Source organism: Musca autumnalis, unplaced genomic scaffold, assembly GCF_047663935.1.
Source record: "Musca autumnalis isolate F117 unplaced genomic scaffold, ASM4766393v1 scaffold_1, whole genome shotgun sequence".
NCBI lineage: Eukaryota > Metazoa > Arthropoda > Insecta > Diptera > Muscidae > Musca > Musca autumnalis.
Window position 1 is genome coordinate 225068821 of NW_027411644.1, and position 14086 is coordinate 225082906.

The following is a 14086-nucleotide window of genomic DNA, read 5'->3' on the forward strand; positions in this document are numbered from 1 at the left end:
TTATTTATTGGTATGTAGACATAACAATTACAATTTTACAATTTACAATTTTTGGTTATGAATGTCGATGAAGATAATTGAGGAACCCGGAAGGACAGTTATGCTGTAGGTGGAACTTCTGAGTTACAGCGAAATGAATTCTTTCTTGAAAAGCTAGACATACCTACACGACAATAAACCTAACGAAATTTGATCACGCCATAACTGAGAAGTTTGACCTACGGCATAACTGTCCTTCCGGGTTCGTAATGTTATCTTCATCGACTTTCATCGCCAAAAATAATTTTTCGCCCCCCCAGCCATTGATCTCCATATGTGCGCGTACTGATATTTTTCCTTAAAAACGGTTTAAGAAATCGGTTTTTTTGTTCTAGAACTGCAACTAACAAAGTTTTCAGAAGCGAATTAATTTAATTTGATTAACAACTCTATATGCTTTTTAACGGTATACATATAAGTTTAATCGGTTACTTAAAACCGGTTCAAAACTCCGTTTTAATGTCGGAATATCCGTATCAAAAATTGAGATAACCGGATCTATCCTCCAAGAAAATTTGTTATTAACGTGTTCCCCATTACAAGAGCTATTTTTGGTAACTATTTCAGAAGCACCCCAGATGCCTGCATAAGCAATAACCAATTGTTATGTCTACATACCAATGAATAACCAATGACGAATATACAGAAAAACAAAACATAGTTTATTTCTGAACCAAAACCGATTAAATGTCAAAAAGGACAATGAAAACGGGACAAAATCGATTAGCTGTCAAAGAGAACCGCACCTAAAATCTTCTGAGCAACATTTTTGCAGAATATTTGGATGCTGAAAAATCTCATCTTGTGGTACTTTCACTACGGTTCAAGAAATGAAGGACGAAAAGGACATGAAAGGCATTGAGTTAGAAGAATGAAATGTTCTACAAAAAGATTCGCCAATCGATTTACTGAAGACATGTCACCTCAAAACGAAGCTACAATAACGCCAAACAGAGATATGGAGCTATTTTCCCAAGTATTCTAAGGAAAAAATCAAAAACTTCATCGCGCGATATCTCAGAAACTTGACCTATGGCGAAAATTTCCTTTTGGGTTCTTAGTATACTCATCAAGGGCTTTCATCTCCAAAAGAAATTTTCCACCCCCCAAAAATGCTGCTGCACAGTGTAATAAGTACAAACGTTAGTACGTATATTTTTCGTTCAATTCAGGAAATGTATTCACTGTGAAACAAAAATCAGCTTAACTTTAAATTTTGCAACACAAATAACACTTAAAAAACTTTTGTGTAGATCTTCAAGATAAATAAACTATATATATATATGATAAATAAACTATGCTATATTAAGAAAAAGTCATAAAAATGTATGGACAAAATAATAAGTACATTTTGAAAATCATTAATTAATATTATCAATTGTTTTGGGATAGATTTAATTTAGGATGTTTATATTATTAAAATTTAAAATGATGGGGACGATAACTCTCGAAGGGAGCAATCGATTTGGTTCAAGCTTTGCACATCGTATTATTCCTTCCAGATATAGATCGGGTACAAATATGGACTATATTGGTCCACTCCTTCGAGCTCCTCTCGGATCGTTTTGAAATTGTTTTCAGCAGGTTGTCCTTGCGGCTCCCTTTACGACGGCACAATTTTTTTTGCGCAAGTTCACACTTTCTGAGATATTGGCCTAAATGTTCCAAGAAACACTGACGGCACGAACGAAAATGGCAAATTAGCAAGATAGTTCTCGCAGGGAGTTTCTGATTCGTGCAGATATTGCACATCTTATTATTTCATCCAGTCATGTATCAGGTTGGAATATGGGCTATATCGGTCCACTCTTTCGGGTACCTCCCACACAAAATTCGAAAAAAGTGAAGTTTAAGAGCTCCTCTCGCATCGTTTTGATTCTTTTCAGTAAGTTGTTCTAGCGGCCGCATTTACAACGGTACAATCTCTTTCCGGAGTACGTTAATACTTCCTGAGATAATGGTCCAAGCTCCAAAACCCTCCCGGCACACACTAAAATGGCTATTTTGCAAGATAGCTCTAAAACTTTTTAAAAACAAAAGTACTTTAACGTAATTTAATATTTCGATTTCTTTATAATGAAGTTTGGTTACTAAAAATGTTTGATATATGTCAATGATTTGGCATAGCACCACATTACGGTACTTTCAGATTTTAAAGCAAACTCGTGATACAAAAACCAATATATTTTATGTACGGCAAAATTATTGTGTTTGGTTTTGTTGTTTTTGTTTCTTCCTTTTTTGGTCAGTGGCTAAGGGTATATCTCCACAGCTGACTGATACTTTCTTACTTGTTTTCAAAATACATATCGTCTGCTTCGTCGGAAAAGGTCGTAAGACCCTCTCAATAAATTTTTCAGGAGGAAGAAAAAACATTCCAGCGCTTTCTGTATTAAAGATTTTATTATGGTGGTAAAGGCAGAATTCTTCGGTTATTTATTCCGCTTCAATACCTGTACTTTATTTGATAAAATTCCGTCGCGTTTGGGAGATAATTGGATGTCTTTGGACTTACGACCTTTTCCTTGTACAGTTTTGTATCTTTGTAGGGACTTACGACCTTTTCCTACAATTTACGGACGTTTTTAAAATAAAATATTTATACTTTACAAAACAATGTGGAAAGGGTATTATAACTTTGCTTTGTCCAATATTCGTGTAACATCGCGAAGTATTCGTCGTAGACCCCTCCCCTTGCCATTTTTTCATATCTTGACGAGATAAAGCGATCTAGCTATGTGCGCCCGTCCATAAATTTACAATTGTAATAAAACTCGAGGCCTCAATTTTGGACCGATCGTCACGAAATTTTGACCAGAAGTGACCCCATTAGATGTTGATTATGATCGAAAGGTGTGAAATGGACCAAATCCACAATTTTTTGTCGACTTTGTAGCTGTCCTGTAAATCGCAGTAATATTCCGATCGGAGCGTCATTTTAAAAATTATTTGAGTTTAAGACAAAGAATAAGCTTGCAATTTAACATGGTGATGAGATAATTATTAGCGGGTTTAATGTACCAAAACTTTTGGGTGAAATCTTACATATAAAAAACAATCTGTGAATGTTTGTATGTTCCGAATAGACTCAAAAACGGCTGAACCGATTCTTTTTTTTGAAAATTTCAGAGAATGTACAAGGACCAACCGAGGTGAAAATAGGCTTTATATTTTTTTTTTTAATTTCGGAGCCCTATTTTTTTAAAAACGCTTTTTTGCAAAAGTTATGAAAGTATCGGTCAGAAAATAATTTAAGAGGCAACGGTTGTTGAATCTCCGACCCTTAGTACTTATTCCACCTAATTTTCAGATTATGCACAGGGATGTCCCTTGTTGGATGTAGGCTATATATTTTGATGAATTTCGGAGGAGCGGGTTACACCTGTGCCTATTTATACCCTATACCACAATGTGGAAAAGGGTATTATAAGTTTGTTTTGGTAAAAATTCATGTAACACCGCGAAATATTCGTCGGAGACCCCCGATGTGGTATACCAATCTTCATATCTCGACGAGATAAAGCGATTTTGAGATGTGTGTCCGTCCGTCAGTCCGTCCGTCCGTCCGTCTGTCCATTATAAATTGTAAACACGCTCCAGGCCGCAATTATGGACCGATCGTCACGAAATTTTGTATGGAGATCAGAATAGATCCCTATTCTTATTGGTGATGATCGCGAAATATTTAGCGGGTGAAATGGACCAAAAACATAATATTTATCCAATTTTCTAGCGGCTCTGTAGGTCTCAATAATAGTCCGATCAACGCGTAATTTTAAATAAGGTAAGAGTATATCACAAAGGAGAAGCTTGCAATTTGAGATGGCGTTCGGGTAATATTTAGAGGGTTAAATGGACCAAAACTTTTGTGTGAAAATTGTGAAAATTTTTAATATACAGCTTATATCTTAATTCCTGGAAGTGCCATTCCGGACAAGTGAGATATACTTGAAAGTGGAACGCTTGACCTTTCAATTGATGCCAATTATGTTGGTGTGCATGATCAGATAACAGAGTTACAGCCTAATATATTCCGTTATTTGTTTGTAGTGTAATAATAAACTCGCTAGAAGTCGCAATTATACATCAATAGTCACGAAATTTTGCACCGGGTAAGAGTATAGGTCGAAAAAGATGCCTACAATTTTGAATGATGATCTGATATTCTTTAGCGTGTGAAATGGACCATTACTTTTGTATGAAAAATATAAAATTTTATTTATGGTCGATATTTTAATTCCTTGAGGACATATATATTTCGAAAAGTAGCCTACATATGGGAAAAAACTACTGACGTTTCCTCTGATGTAAATTGCAATAAAGTGTTTGCTAGATAACGGGCCTACTGCCTAATATATAATGGGTTCCGTGTAGAGAACCACATTTTTATCCCATGCTACATATTGTCTCTCCAAAAGTTTGTGTAACACCACGAAATATTTGTCCTAGACCTCTTATTTGGTATGCCAAAATTCATATCTCGACGAGATAAAGCGATTTAGCGATGTGTGTCCGTCCATTAAAAATTGTAAACAAGCTTAAGGCCGCAATTATGGACCGATTGCAACGAATTTTTTAAGGAGGTTGGGTTCGGGCCAGAATAGAAATTATTAGTTTTGCTGATGATCGTGAAATTTTCAGGGAATGAAATGGACAAAAACAAAATTTTAACCCATTTTGTAGCGGCTCTATAGGTCAAAATAATAACCCGCAAAATTTTAAACAAAGTTTGAGTTTTGTGCTGAAAAGAAGCGTACAAACCAACGTGAAGATCAGATATTATTTAGCGGGTTAAATGGACTGAAACTTTTTTGTGAAATTGGTAAAAACTTCAATAACGTAGCGGTTAAACAACGGAAGTAGTAGTACTACATAAGTGGGTTTCATTACATTTTAGTTTGTGTGAACTAATTTTTCCTTTCCTGCTACAAAAATGTCTTTGTCATGCTAGATAACTTTTTGGTTTTGGTCATAAGTATTATACAATTCATCTCTGATATTTGATAATTAAATTTTCACAATCATTGAAAAGAAGTTCCGTGGAGAGCGATTGTCCAGGAATAGTGGTATAGGGTATCCCATGATCGGCTTCGTCCGACTATAGACTTTTCTTACTTGTTTTTAAATATAAAACTTACAAACGATTCCGTTTCCCCAATCCTGGGTACATATTTAAGCAATGACACCCGACCCCTCCCACTTTCTGAAATATGTTACAAATCAATGGAAATACCAGATGTTATGCATAACGATGCTTTGGTCTTATTGGAAAGCAAGTGTTTAGATTAGGAGGCAACAACTGTAGTTTCATCAGTTATATAAGATACTTTATAAAAAGGTGGACACAGTCGGCATGCCATAAGTCATCAGTTATTTGGCGGTATGTTAAAATTGCATATCGACACCAACATTTCTGAAGATTTTTATACCCTCCGCCATAATATGGAGGGTATAATTAAGTTTGTCATTCAGTTTGTTACATATCGATATATTCAGCGGAGACCCTATAAATTATATACATATACTCTTGATCAGAGTAAAATTCTAAGTCGGTATAACCATGACTACCTCATATAAATTTGTCTATATAGGTCCACGCCTTCATATAGCCCTATAGAACGGTGCCCCCGAATTTCGGTATTTTGAAGGTTAGCCACATAGTTTTACCTAAATTGCTGAAATTTGGTATTTAGTCTACTTCATAAACGAAAGGAAACTAATTGAAGTAAAATTTAATACAACTCATGTAGGAGGGTATAGCAAGTTCGGCCTGGCCGAATTTAACGACGTTCTTACTTGTTATTGATAGTCACTTGCATATCCCAACTAATTTGCGATGCAAAAAAATATAATTGACATAGGAAAAGGTAACTTAAACTGTTTCAAGGACCAGCAACGTGGACCGGCTCGGCTAATATTTGATATATAACATGACACGTTGTACTTACGACCTTGTCTTTTTGCCTTACGACCTTTTCCTTCAATTAAATTTCATTATTAATTCCGTTAATGTACGTGGTTTCTTAGCTACATTGTAATCCCAAATAGTGTTCTTTTTGTCTTCCCAAGTATTTTTGCCCCAACTCCCTGCATCTTTTGTTTTGTCTGCAAACCATGTAGAATTTTCAGCATGTAATGTCTTCCTGCGTTAAGGAAGTTTATCATCAGAGCTTTCAGAATCACCGTGAAAACCATGACACCATCGTCTAATTCTATTCCAAATTCATACTGTTCTTTGTTAGCAAAAAACATTATGTCTTCTTAGTTTAATAACATTTCAATCAATTATTATTTTAGAATCATTTAATAATATAAACATTGCTTTTACCCGTTCGTTAGAAGGTATTACTTTATTGAATGTGAATAAATGTCCCTAGAGAAACCACAAATTACCAGTTGATAAAGTTAGGTAAGATATACGACAGTAAAAATTTTTATTTTTTTTATAAATTTTTCAATATATGAGGTATTTGAACACATTCAGCATCCCAATTTATATAAATGAAAAGGCCAGAAGTCAATCTTTCATAATCAGTTCGCTTATAGGGGAAAATAGATTTCAAATGTAAATTTTCGTTGCATTATAGAATTTATCACATTTTTGTTGAAAAGTTTGGTCCACAGGCTCCGCCAAATATCATCCGATTATGATCCAAAGGTGTAGACGAGTTCTTTACATTGTACCCCAATCATGGATGACATTATATCTGAACTACATTAGCTGCAGTATTCTTTTAAAGTATGTATTTTCTTGTGGACTTACGACCTTTTCGTACTAAAATTTGTACGTTTTGTGGACTTACGACCTTTTCCGACAAGGGACATATAGAAAAACGCGACATACTACCATTTTCTTTGTATCATACGACGTGTTTTGACTTGTACTATCATCCTGTAACAAAAACGCGATTTCCAAAAAAAGTGGACTTACCACCTTTTCCGACGGAGCAGACGATATATTAAATAAAACATTTTTTGGACCGTTGTTCTGCTGAAAAATCCATGTAAAAAGCATACGTTCTTCTGTTTGCAGCAACATTATGTTGTCCAATATGTTTTTGTATTGGAAATGGGTCCCAGAATTTGTAATATGCCATATTGGATGAAGACCGTACCAGGAAAATCAATCAGCGTTACAACCATTAAATAAAATCCATTTCCCTTGAGATTGAAATTCTTCCTGCGGAAATCGTTACTGAATAAATTTATTTTATTTATTTTCATTGCTCTAGAAGAAATGTACGTTTTTCCGGGCCAAGCCATATGATTGTTAGTGAAGGAGGACCTCATCAAAATTTTTTTCGGAAACAGTTTAACGCCTTTTGTTAATTATTCTGGTAATTTGGTAGCCCCTAGTATTCTCCGAGCTATTCGGGTGAATATAACATTACCTATGTCAACAGTAATTACCCAAGATGAGTTTAATAGATCTCTTTAGCGAGAGTAACAAGGGGACAATCGATTGTTTTTTGTTGTCTTTTTAGGCCTACACCGTGTTTCGCTCCTCTCGCATCGTTTTGATTCATTTTTTAGTAGATTGTTCTAGAGGCCTCATTTATAAAGGTACAGTTTTTTCTTACGATAATAGCTCAAACGCTCCAAAACCCTGCCGGCACATACTAAAAGGGCTATTGTGCAAGATAACTCTAAAACTTTAAAAAAAAAAAATCTTCCAAATTTGGTTTAACGTAATTTATATTTCGAGTCCTTTACGAAGAAGTTTGGTTACTAAAAATGTTTGGTATATCTCAATGATTTGGTAAAGAACCACATTAAAGTACATATTTTATGTACGGCATAATCATTGTTGTGTTCGGTTCGGTTTGGTTTGGTTTTGTTTTTTTTTTGTCAGTGACTGAGGTTATATCTGCATCAGCACAGCTGACTGATACTTTCTTACTTGTTTTTTACTCGATTTTCAATTGATGGACAAGAAATGTGAGTGGGATTAAGAATGAAACACCGCCTTCTTCCTTCTGCATCTATTTACCATTCATCTTTATCTTTTTTTCTGAAAATTTTTGTGTTTTCAATAAATGTCGTAATTTATTGTTTAGACAAATTCTCTCATTTGTTATGCCATGTTCATACTAGCATTTGAATCACGCTGTTCGCTCTCATATTTACGTACACGAATTAACCCGTTCATACGACATGGTACACAATTCATAGCAACATGTTTCATAAATTCATACTTTTTATTTACTGATTTTAAAGAAATTTTTAGCCCAAAGGCGAGTAAAATTAATTGATATGAACTGAAAAAATATTTGTCCTTCTTTCAGATAGCTATTTAATATTGAATTATATTATTTTCAGTCATGTTTTCTATTTTTGCTCACAATTTTGGGGTTTTCAGTAAATTTTTTAATTTTTCTATTTTCAAAATTAACGAGAGAGAACCCTGCCAACATAACTTTTTGGTATACAGATTTTCTGGCAGTCATTTGATTTTTATACCCTCCACCATAGTATGGAGGGTATATTAAGTTTGTCATTCTGTTTGTAACACATCGAACTAATCATTTGCGACCCTATAAAGTATATATATTCTTGATCAGGATAAAATTCTTAGACGATCTAGCCATGTCCGTCTGTCCGTCTGTCTGTCCGTCTGTTGTAATCACTCTAGCGTCCGCAATAATTGAGATAGAGTGCTGAAATTTTGCACCCACTTTTTGGTATAGCCCCCATATAACGGTACCTCCGGATTTGAGGTATTTTGACGTTCTTCGCCACATTTGCAGATCGAATTAGCTATAATTTGGCACTTAGGGTTCCCAGTGATCAACAAACTTATATCCTAAAGGATATGGGCATAGGTCCATGTTTTGGTATAGCCCCCATATAACGGTACCTCCCGATTTTCGGTATTTTGAGAATTTTAGCTACAATTTTTAACCGAACTAGCTGCAATTTGCCATTTGAGGTTCTCATTGGTCATGAAATATCTCCACCAAGCATCGTCAACATAGGTCCATGTTTTGGTATAGTCCCCATATAACGGTACCTCCCGATTTTCGGTATTTTGAGAATTTTAGCCACAATTTTTAACAGAACTATCTGCAATTTGACATTTGAGGTTCTCAGTGGTCATGAAACATCTCCACGAAACATCGTCAACATAGGTCCATGTTTTGGTATAGCCCCCATATAACGGTACCTCCCGATTTTCGGTATTTTGAGAATTTTAGCTACAATTTTTAACCGAACTATCTGCAATTTGACATTTGAGGTTCTCAGTGGTCTGAAATATCTCCACGAAACATCGTCAACATAGGTTCATGTTTTGGTATAGCCCCCATATAACGGTACCTCCCGATTTTCGGTATGGTCATGAAATATCTCCACCAAGCATCGTCAACATAGGTCCATGTTTTGGTATAGCCCCCATATAACGGTGCCTCCCGATTTTCGGTATTTTGAGAATTTTAGCCACAATTTGTAACCGAAATATCTGCAATTTGACATTTGAGGTTCTCAGTGGTCATGAAACATCTCCACCAAACATCGTCAACATAGGTCCATGTTTTGGTATAGCCCCCATATAACGGTACCTCCCAATTTTCGGTATTTTGAGAATTTTAGCTACAGTGGTCATAAAACATATCCAACGAAACATCGTCAACATAGGTCCATGTTTTGGTATAGCCCCCATATAACGGTATCTCCCGATTTTCGGTATTTTGAGAATTTTAGCTGCAATTTTTAACCGAACTAGCTGTAATGATCGGTAATTTGAGAATTGTAGCTACAATTTTGTCTATTCAAAAATAATCGTCAATATAGGTCCATGTTTTGGTATATCCCCCCATATAACTGTACCTCCCGATTTTCGGGAATTTTCAGTGGTCACGAAATTTCATAACTAAAATTCGTCAACATGGGTCCATTTTTGAGGGTCTACATTGTTTTGATGAAACTACCCTCAATTTGACTCTTGAAGTTCCCTGCAGCTATAAAACTTTTCCGCCAAAAAATTTAAAGATAGGTTGACTCTTTGATATAGCCCCGTAGGTGGTACCTTTCACCTAGCTGAACACATTTTTTTAGATTAGATCAGATAACACTGTGCAACAAAATGGAGGTGAAAGTCTGGGGCACGGAAAATTCCTCTTGGGGAAGAAAGGCATTGGTGAGTATATTATGAACCCCGAAGGACAGATTCGCCTTGAGTCGAACTTCCGCGTTATGGCGTGATGAAATTTTTGTTAGAGACGCTGTGGGCCATCAGGAATTAGCGTTATATCTTTGTTCACTGTTGCTTAAGTGATCTACAAAAACAACAAACAAAGATATAATGCTAATTCATGATGGCTTACAGGGTCTCTTGCAAAAACTTCATCACGCCATAATTCGGAAGTTCGAATCACGGCGCATCTGTCCTTCGGGGTTTTTAATATACACACACCAAGGGCTTTCATCTCCAAAAGGAATTATCTCTGTCCCAACATTTGTGTTCACAGTGTAATTTAAGCAATAGTGGGAGGCAGTAGGAGTCTAACCATTGTCGAAAAGTTGTTCCACATAAAATTGTAAAAGGACCCTAATTATTCCATTTTAATTAAGACTATTTTATGGTGGAGGGTATAAAAAGTTCGGCCCGGCCGAACTTAACGACTTTTTACTTGTTGTTTCTAAATTTGTACGCGAATTTGAAACGATGGACAATAAATGCAACTGCAATGAAAGAGAAGACAAAATTTGCTATGATTTGAATGTATACTAAACTTTAGACCGTTTACTTTTCATTAATGTTTTGCAGTTTTCTAAAAATGTTTGGCTTTTTAATAAATTTATACATTTTGTATTTTTCCTGTCATAATAAATTTATTTCGATAAATTCTCTCATTTGTTAGAGATGGGACATATTTTATCGTCGTTCTGAGAGTAATTTAAATTGAACAATGTACAAAAATCGTTGTTCGTTCTCAAAATTTTGTATGGGAAATGAAGTAATTCTATCGTAATTTGGGTTCGAACAACGAATAGAGAGCGAATTAGCCTTAGTATGAACAAGACATTAGGAAAGGCATATATTTATTCGTCGTTCGGAGAGTATTTCTACTCGAACAACGTAAAAAAGTCGTCGTTCGTTCACAAAATTTTATATGGGGAAATAAGTAAATTTTTCGTAGTTATGTGTCGAAAAACGAATAGAAAACGAACGACGTATCGTGGAAACGGCACATTCGCATACTACCTTGCCCATTTAAAGCCAATCAGGCCGGTTTTATGTCAGTCATTGCTTTCGATTATCGTGACCACCAGCCATTAACTTAAATGGTCTTACGTCAAAGTAGGATTTAGTAGGATTTTGGGCTAATATTTCTGCAAGAATGGACTTTCCCATGAAACTCATAATGTCGCTATAAACGGGACCACAAGAAGAACATTCGGTACAAATATCGAAATGATCCTAGAAGATCCCCTTTAACTGCACATAAGGGGAGTTACCCGAAGGTGTTATTCGATTTAGACCTTCTTGGAATTTAATTCACGTTTAGAAGAAATTTTACAATATATAAAGCTTCGGCCAAATCGGATAATCTGATCCTAAGTAATGGTGCTCATCAGGTATTTTAGTTAGTGCCGGAATGATTTTTAGAGATATTGGGCCAAAAAAATTGTACGTGTGCAATAAGGGCAAAACCTGTTGCAAAAATCAGAACGATCCGAGATTTTTCTGGAGGTACCTAAATGAGAAACAGATTTCTTTAAAACATACTTGGGGCCTACAACCGATATTTCAAATGACGCACATTTTTGATTGTATAAAAGTGTATTGACCCCGTTAACCTAAAGACTGGGAACATAAAAATCTGGTCGGACGGACTTTGACTTTTTTCATACTGTCTTTAGAAAAACATTGCAATTCCTTTAACATTCAACGAATAACGACACTTTATGATAGCATTTTAAATCAAAATGTTTATGCAAGAATATATAGTTTAATAGTTGCATTACTTTTCCGATAATATGAAAAATATTCTCCCCCACCGATTTACTTTAGTTTCCAATTCAGTTTTGAAATACATATTTGTAAAAACTTCTTCAAATAAGAACACCAACCGCAATACTCAAAAGACAATTTAGAAAAAGAAAACGAAAAAAGATACTATAAAAATCCCAGTGACCCTAAACGATCGTTACAACATTGTAATATGTTAACATTAATACGCAATGAAGTTTTACCATCACCGCCACCACCACCACAGGATAACCATAGCCACATACATTGCTCCGCAGTACCTATCGAACTGTAAAGTAATATGTAAATTCAACTACTTATAGTTATCGTTTATCTGTGGAATATGATTATGTCTATATGTCTGTTTGGTGAATTGAAACGATAAAACGAACGACGGAAAGTGTACAGCAGCAGCATGTTAAGACAGACAGTTAGTCAGTTTTGGAAAATAAGTACTTCAGCAAACCAATAACCTCTGGTGTGAACTGATGTTTCTTCCATTCGATTCATTTCAGTTGCTATGTGGTTCTTGTTCTTGTTCTGTTCTGTTTTTTTTTTTTCTTTTTTCTTTTTGTACGAATTTAAGTTACACTTCAATTTGCATAGCTTATCAGAAATTCCAAGAATACATATCGACAGAAAGACAGACCACAAGATACCAATTTGCGATGCGATGAGTAACATGTGAAGTGGAAATGTCATTGCTAAATTTCAAATCTTGATTTCTTAGCAACTATGTTTGGGTGTTGAATGAAACTAAATTACTTCCACAAAATGTACAAATCTTCAGAACGGAATAAAAGCGATAGAGGTTCTTACATCATAAGGAAGTACATAGGAAATGTTTCTATTACTTACTAAGCTGGTCCATTACAGAACATTTGTTCCATAAGCCGAACTAAGAAAAGATCTCCAATACTCCCTGTTTGTTGCTTCGCTTTTTGGAACACCGCGTCTTTCCATCTCTTTTTCCACTTGCCAGTTCTGCGTGTACCGCCATATGGTCCGTATTTATACACCTTTTTAGCGGGTTCATCATCGCTCATTCTTATGACATGGTCTAGCCAACGCATTCGTTGCATCTCGATACGTTTATCCATACTGCTCGCGTTTCATACGACGTCGATATTCACCGTCAACGCAGATTGCCCCGTAGATTTTTAGAAGAATTTTTCTCTCAAACACACCAATCACTGCCTTATCTGCTTGCGCCAGTACTCAGGCTTCGGAACCACACTTCAGCACGGATAGTATCAGTGTATTGTAAAGCGTTGTTTTTGTGGCTTTGTTCTTAAACTGCTTACTTAAGCCACAGTAGCATCTGTTGGCCAATACAATTCTTCTCTTTATTTCACAACGAATGTTGTTTGTTGTGTTTATGGCGGTGCCGAGGTAAACGAAGTCTTTTACTACCTCAAAATTATAGGAACCAACATCCACTGTTGGTCCGAGCTCTATAGACGCATTGCGCGTCGACACCATCAACTTTGTCTTTTTGCCGTTTACCACCAGACCCACTTTTGCTGATTCTCCTTCGACCTTCTAAAATGTATCAGTTACTTCCTTTACTGATCGTCCCATGATGTCAATGTTAACAGCATAAGCAAGTTGTACAAGTTCCGATACAGGCGTATGGACTTGTAGGGGTTCTAAATCTACAGAGTAGTTTTAGAACCGAAATTGATTGTTGTCCAAAGACGAACAACAACAACACTTCAATGAGTATAGACAACACAACAAGTATTCAGGCGATACTTACGTGTTGCTATTACGAAACTGTTGGTGCAGGTATAATGAAACACTTAATTTAACTTTATAGACACAGGCGGTCTGAAACTCTGCTTTATTTATTTTGCGGCAAAGATGCTGCTTTCTGCTTCAAGCTTTACAGATAGATTGATTATAGATGACAGTTTTCTTCTTTTGACGTTTGTTATGCCGCCGATAAATCCAAATTGTCGTGGTTGACAGTTATCGATGGTGACGTGAGGCTCCAAACCTCGACGCATGTAACATGTGGCTGTTTCTGTAGCAGGATGTTGAACATGTCACACGAAAGGCTGTTTCCTTGTTTGA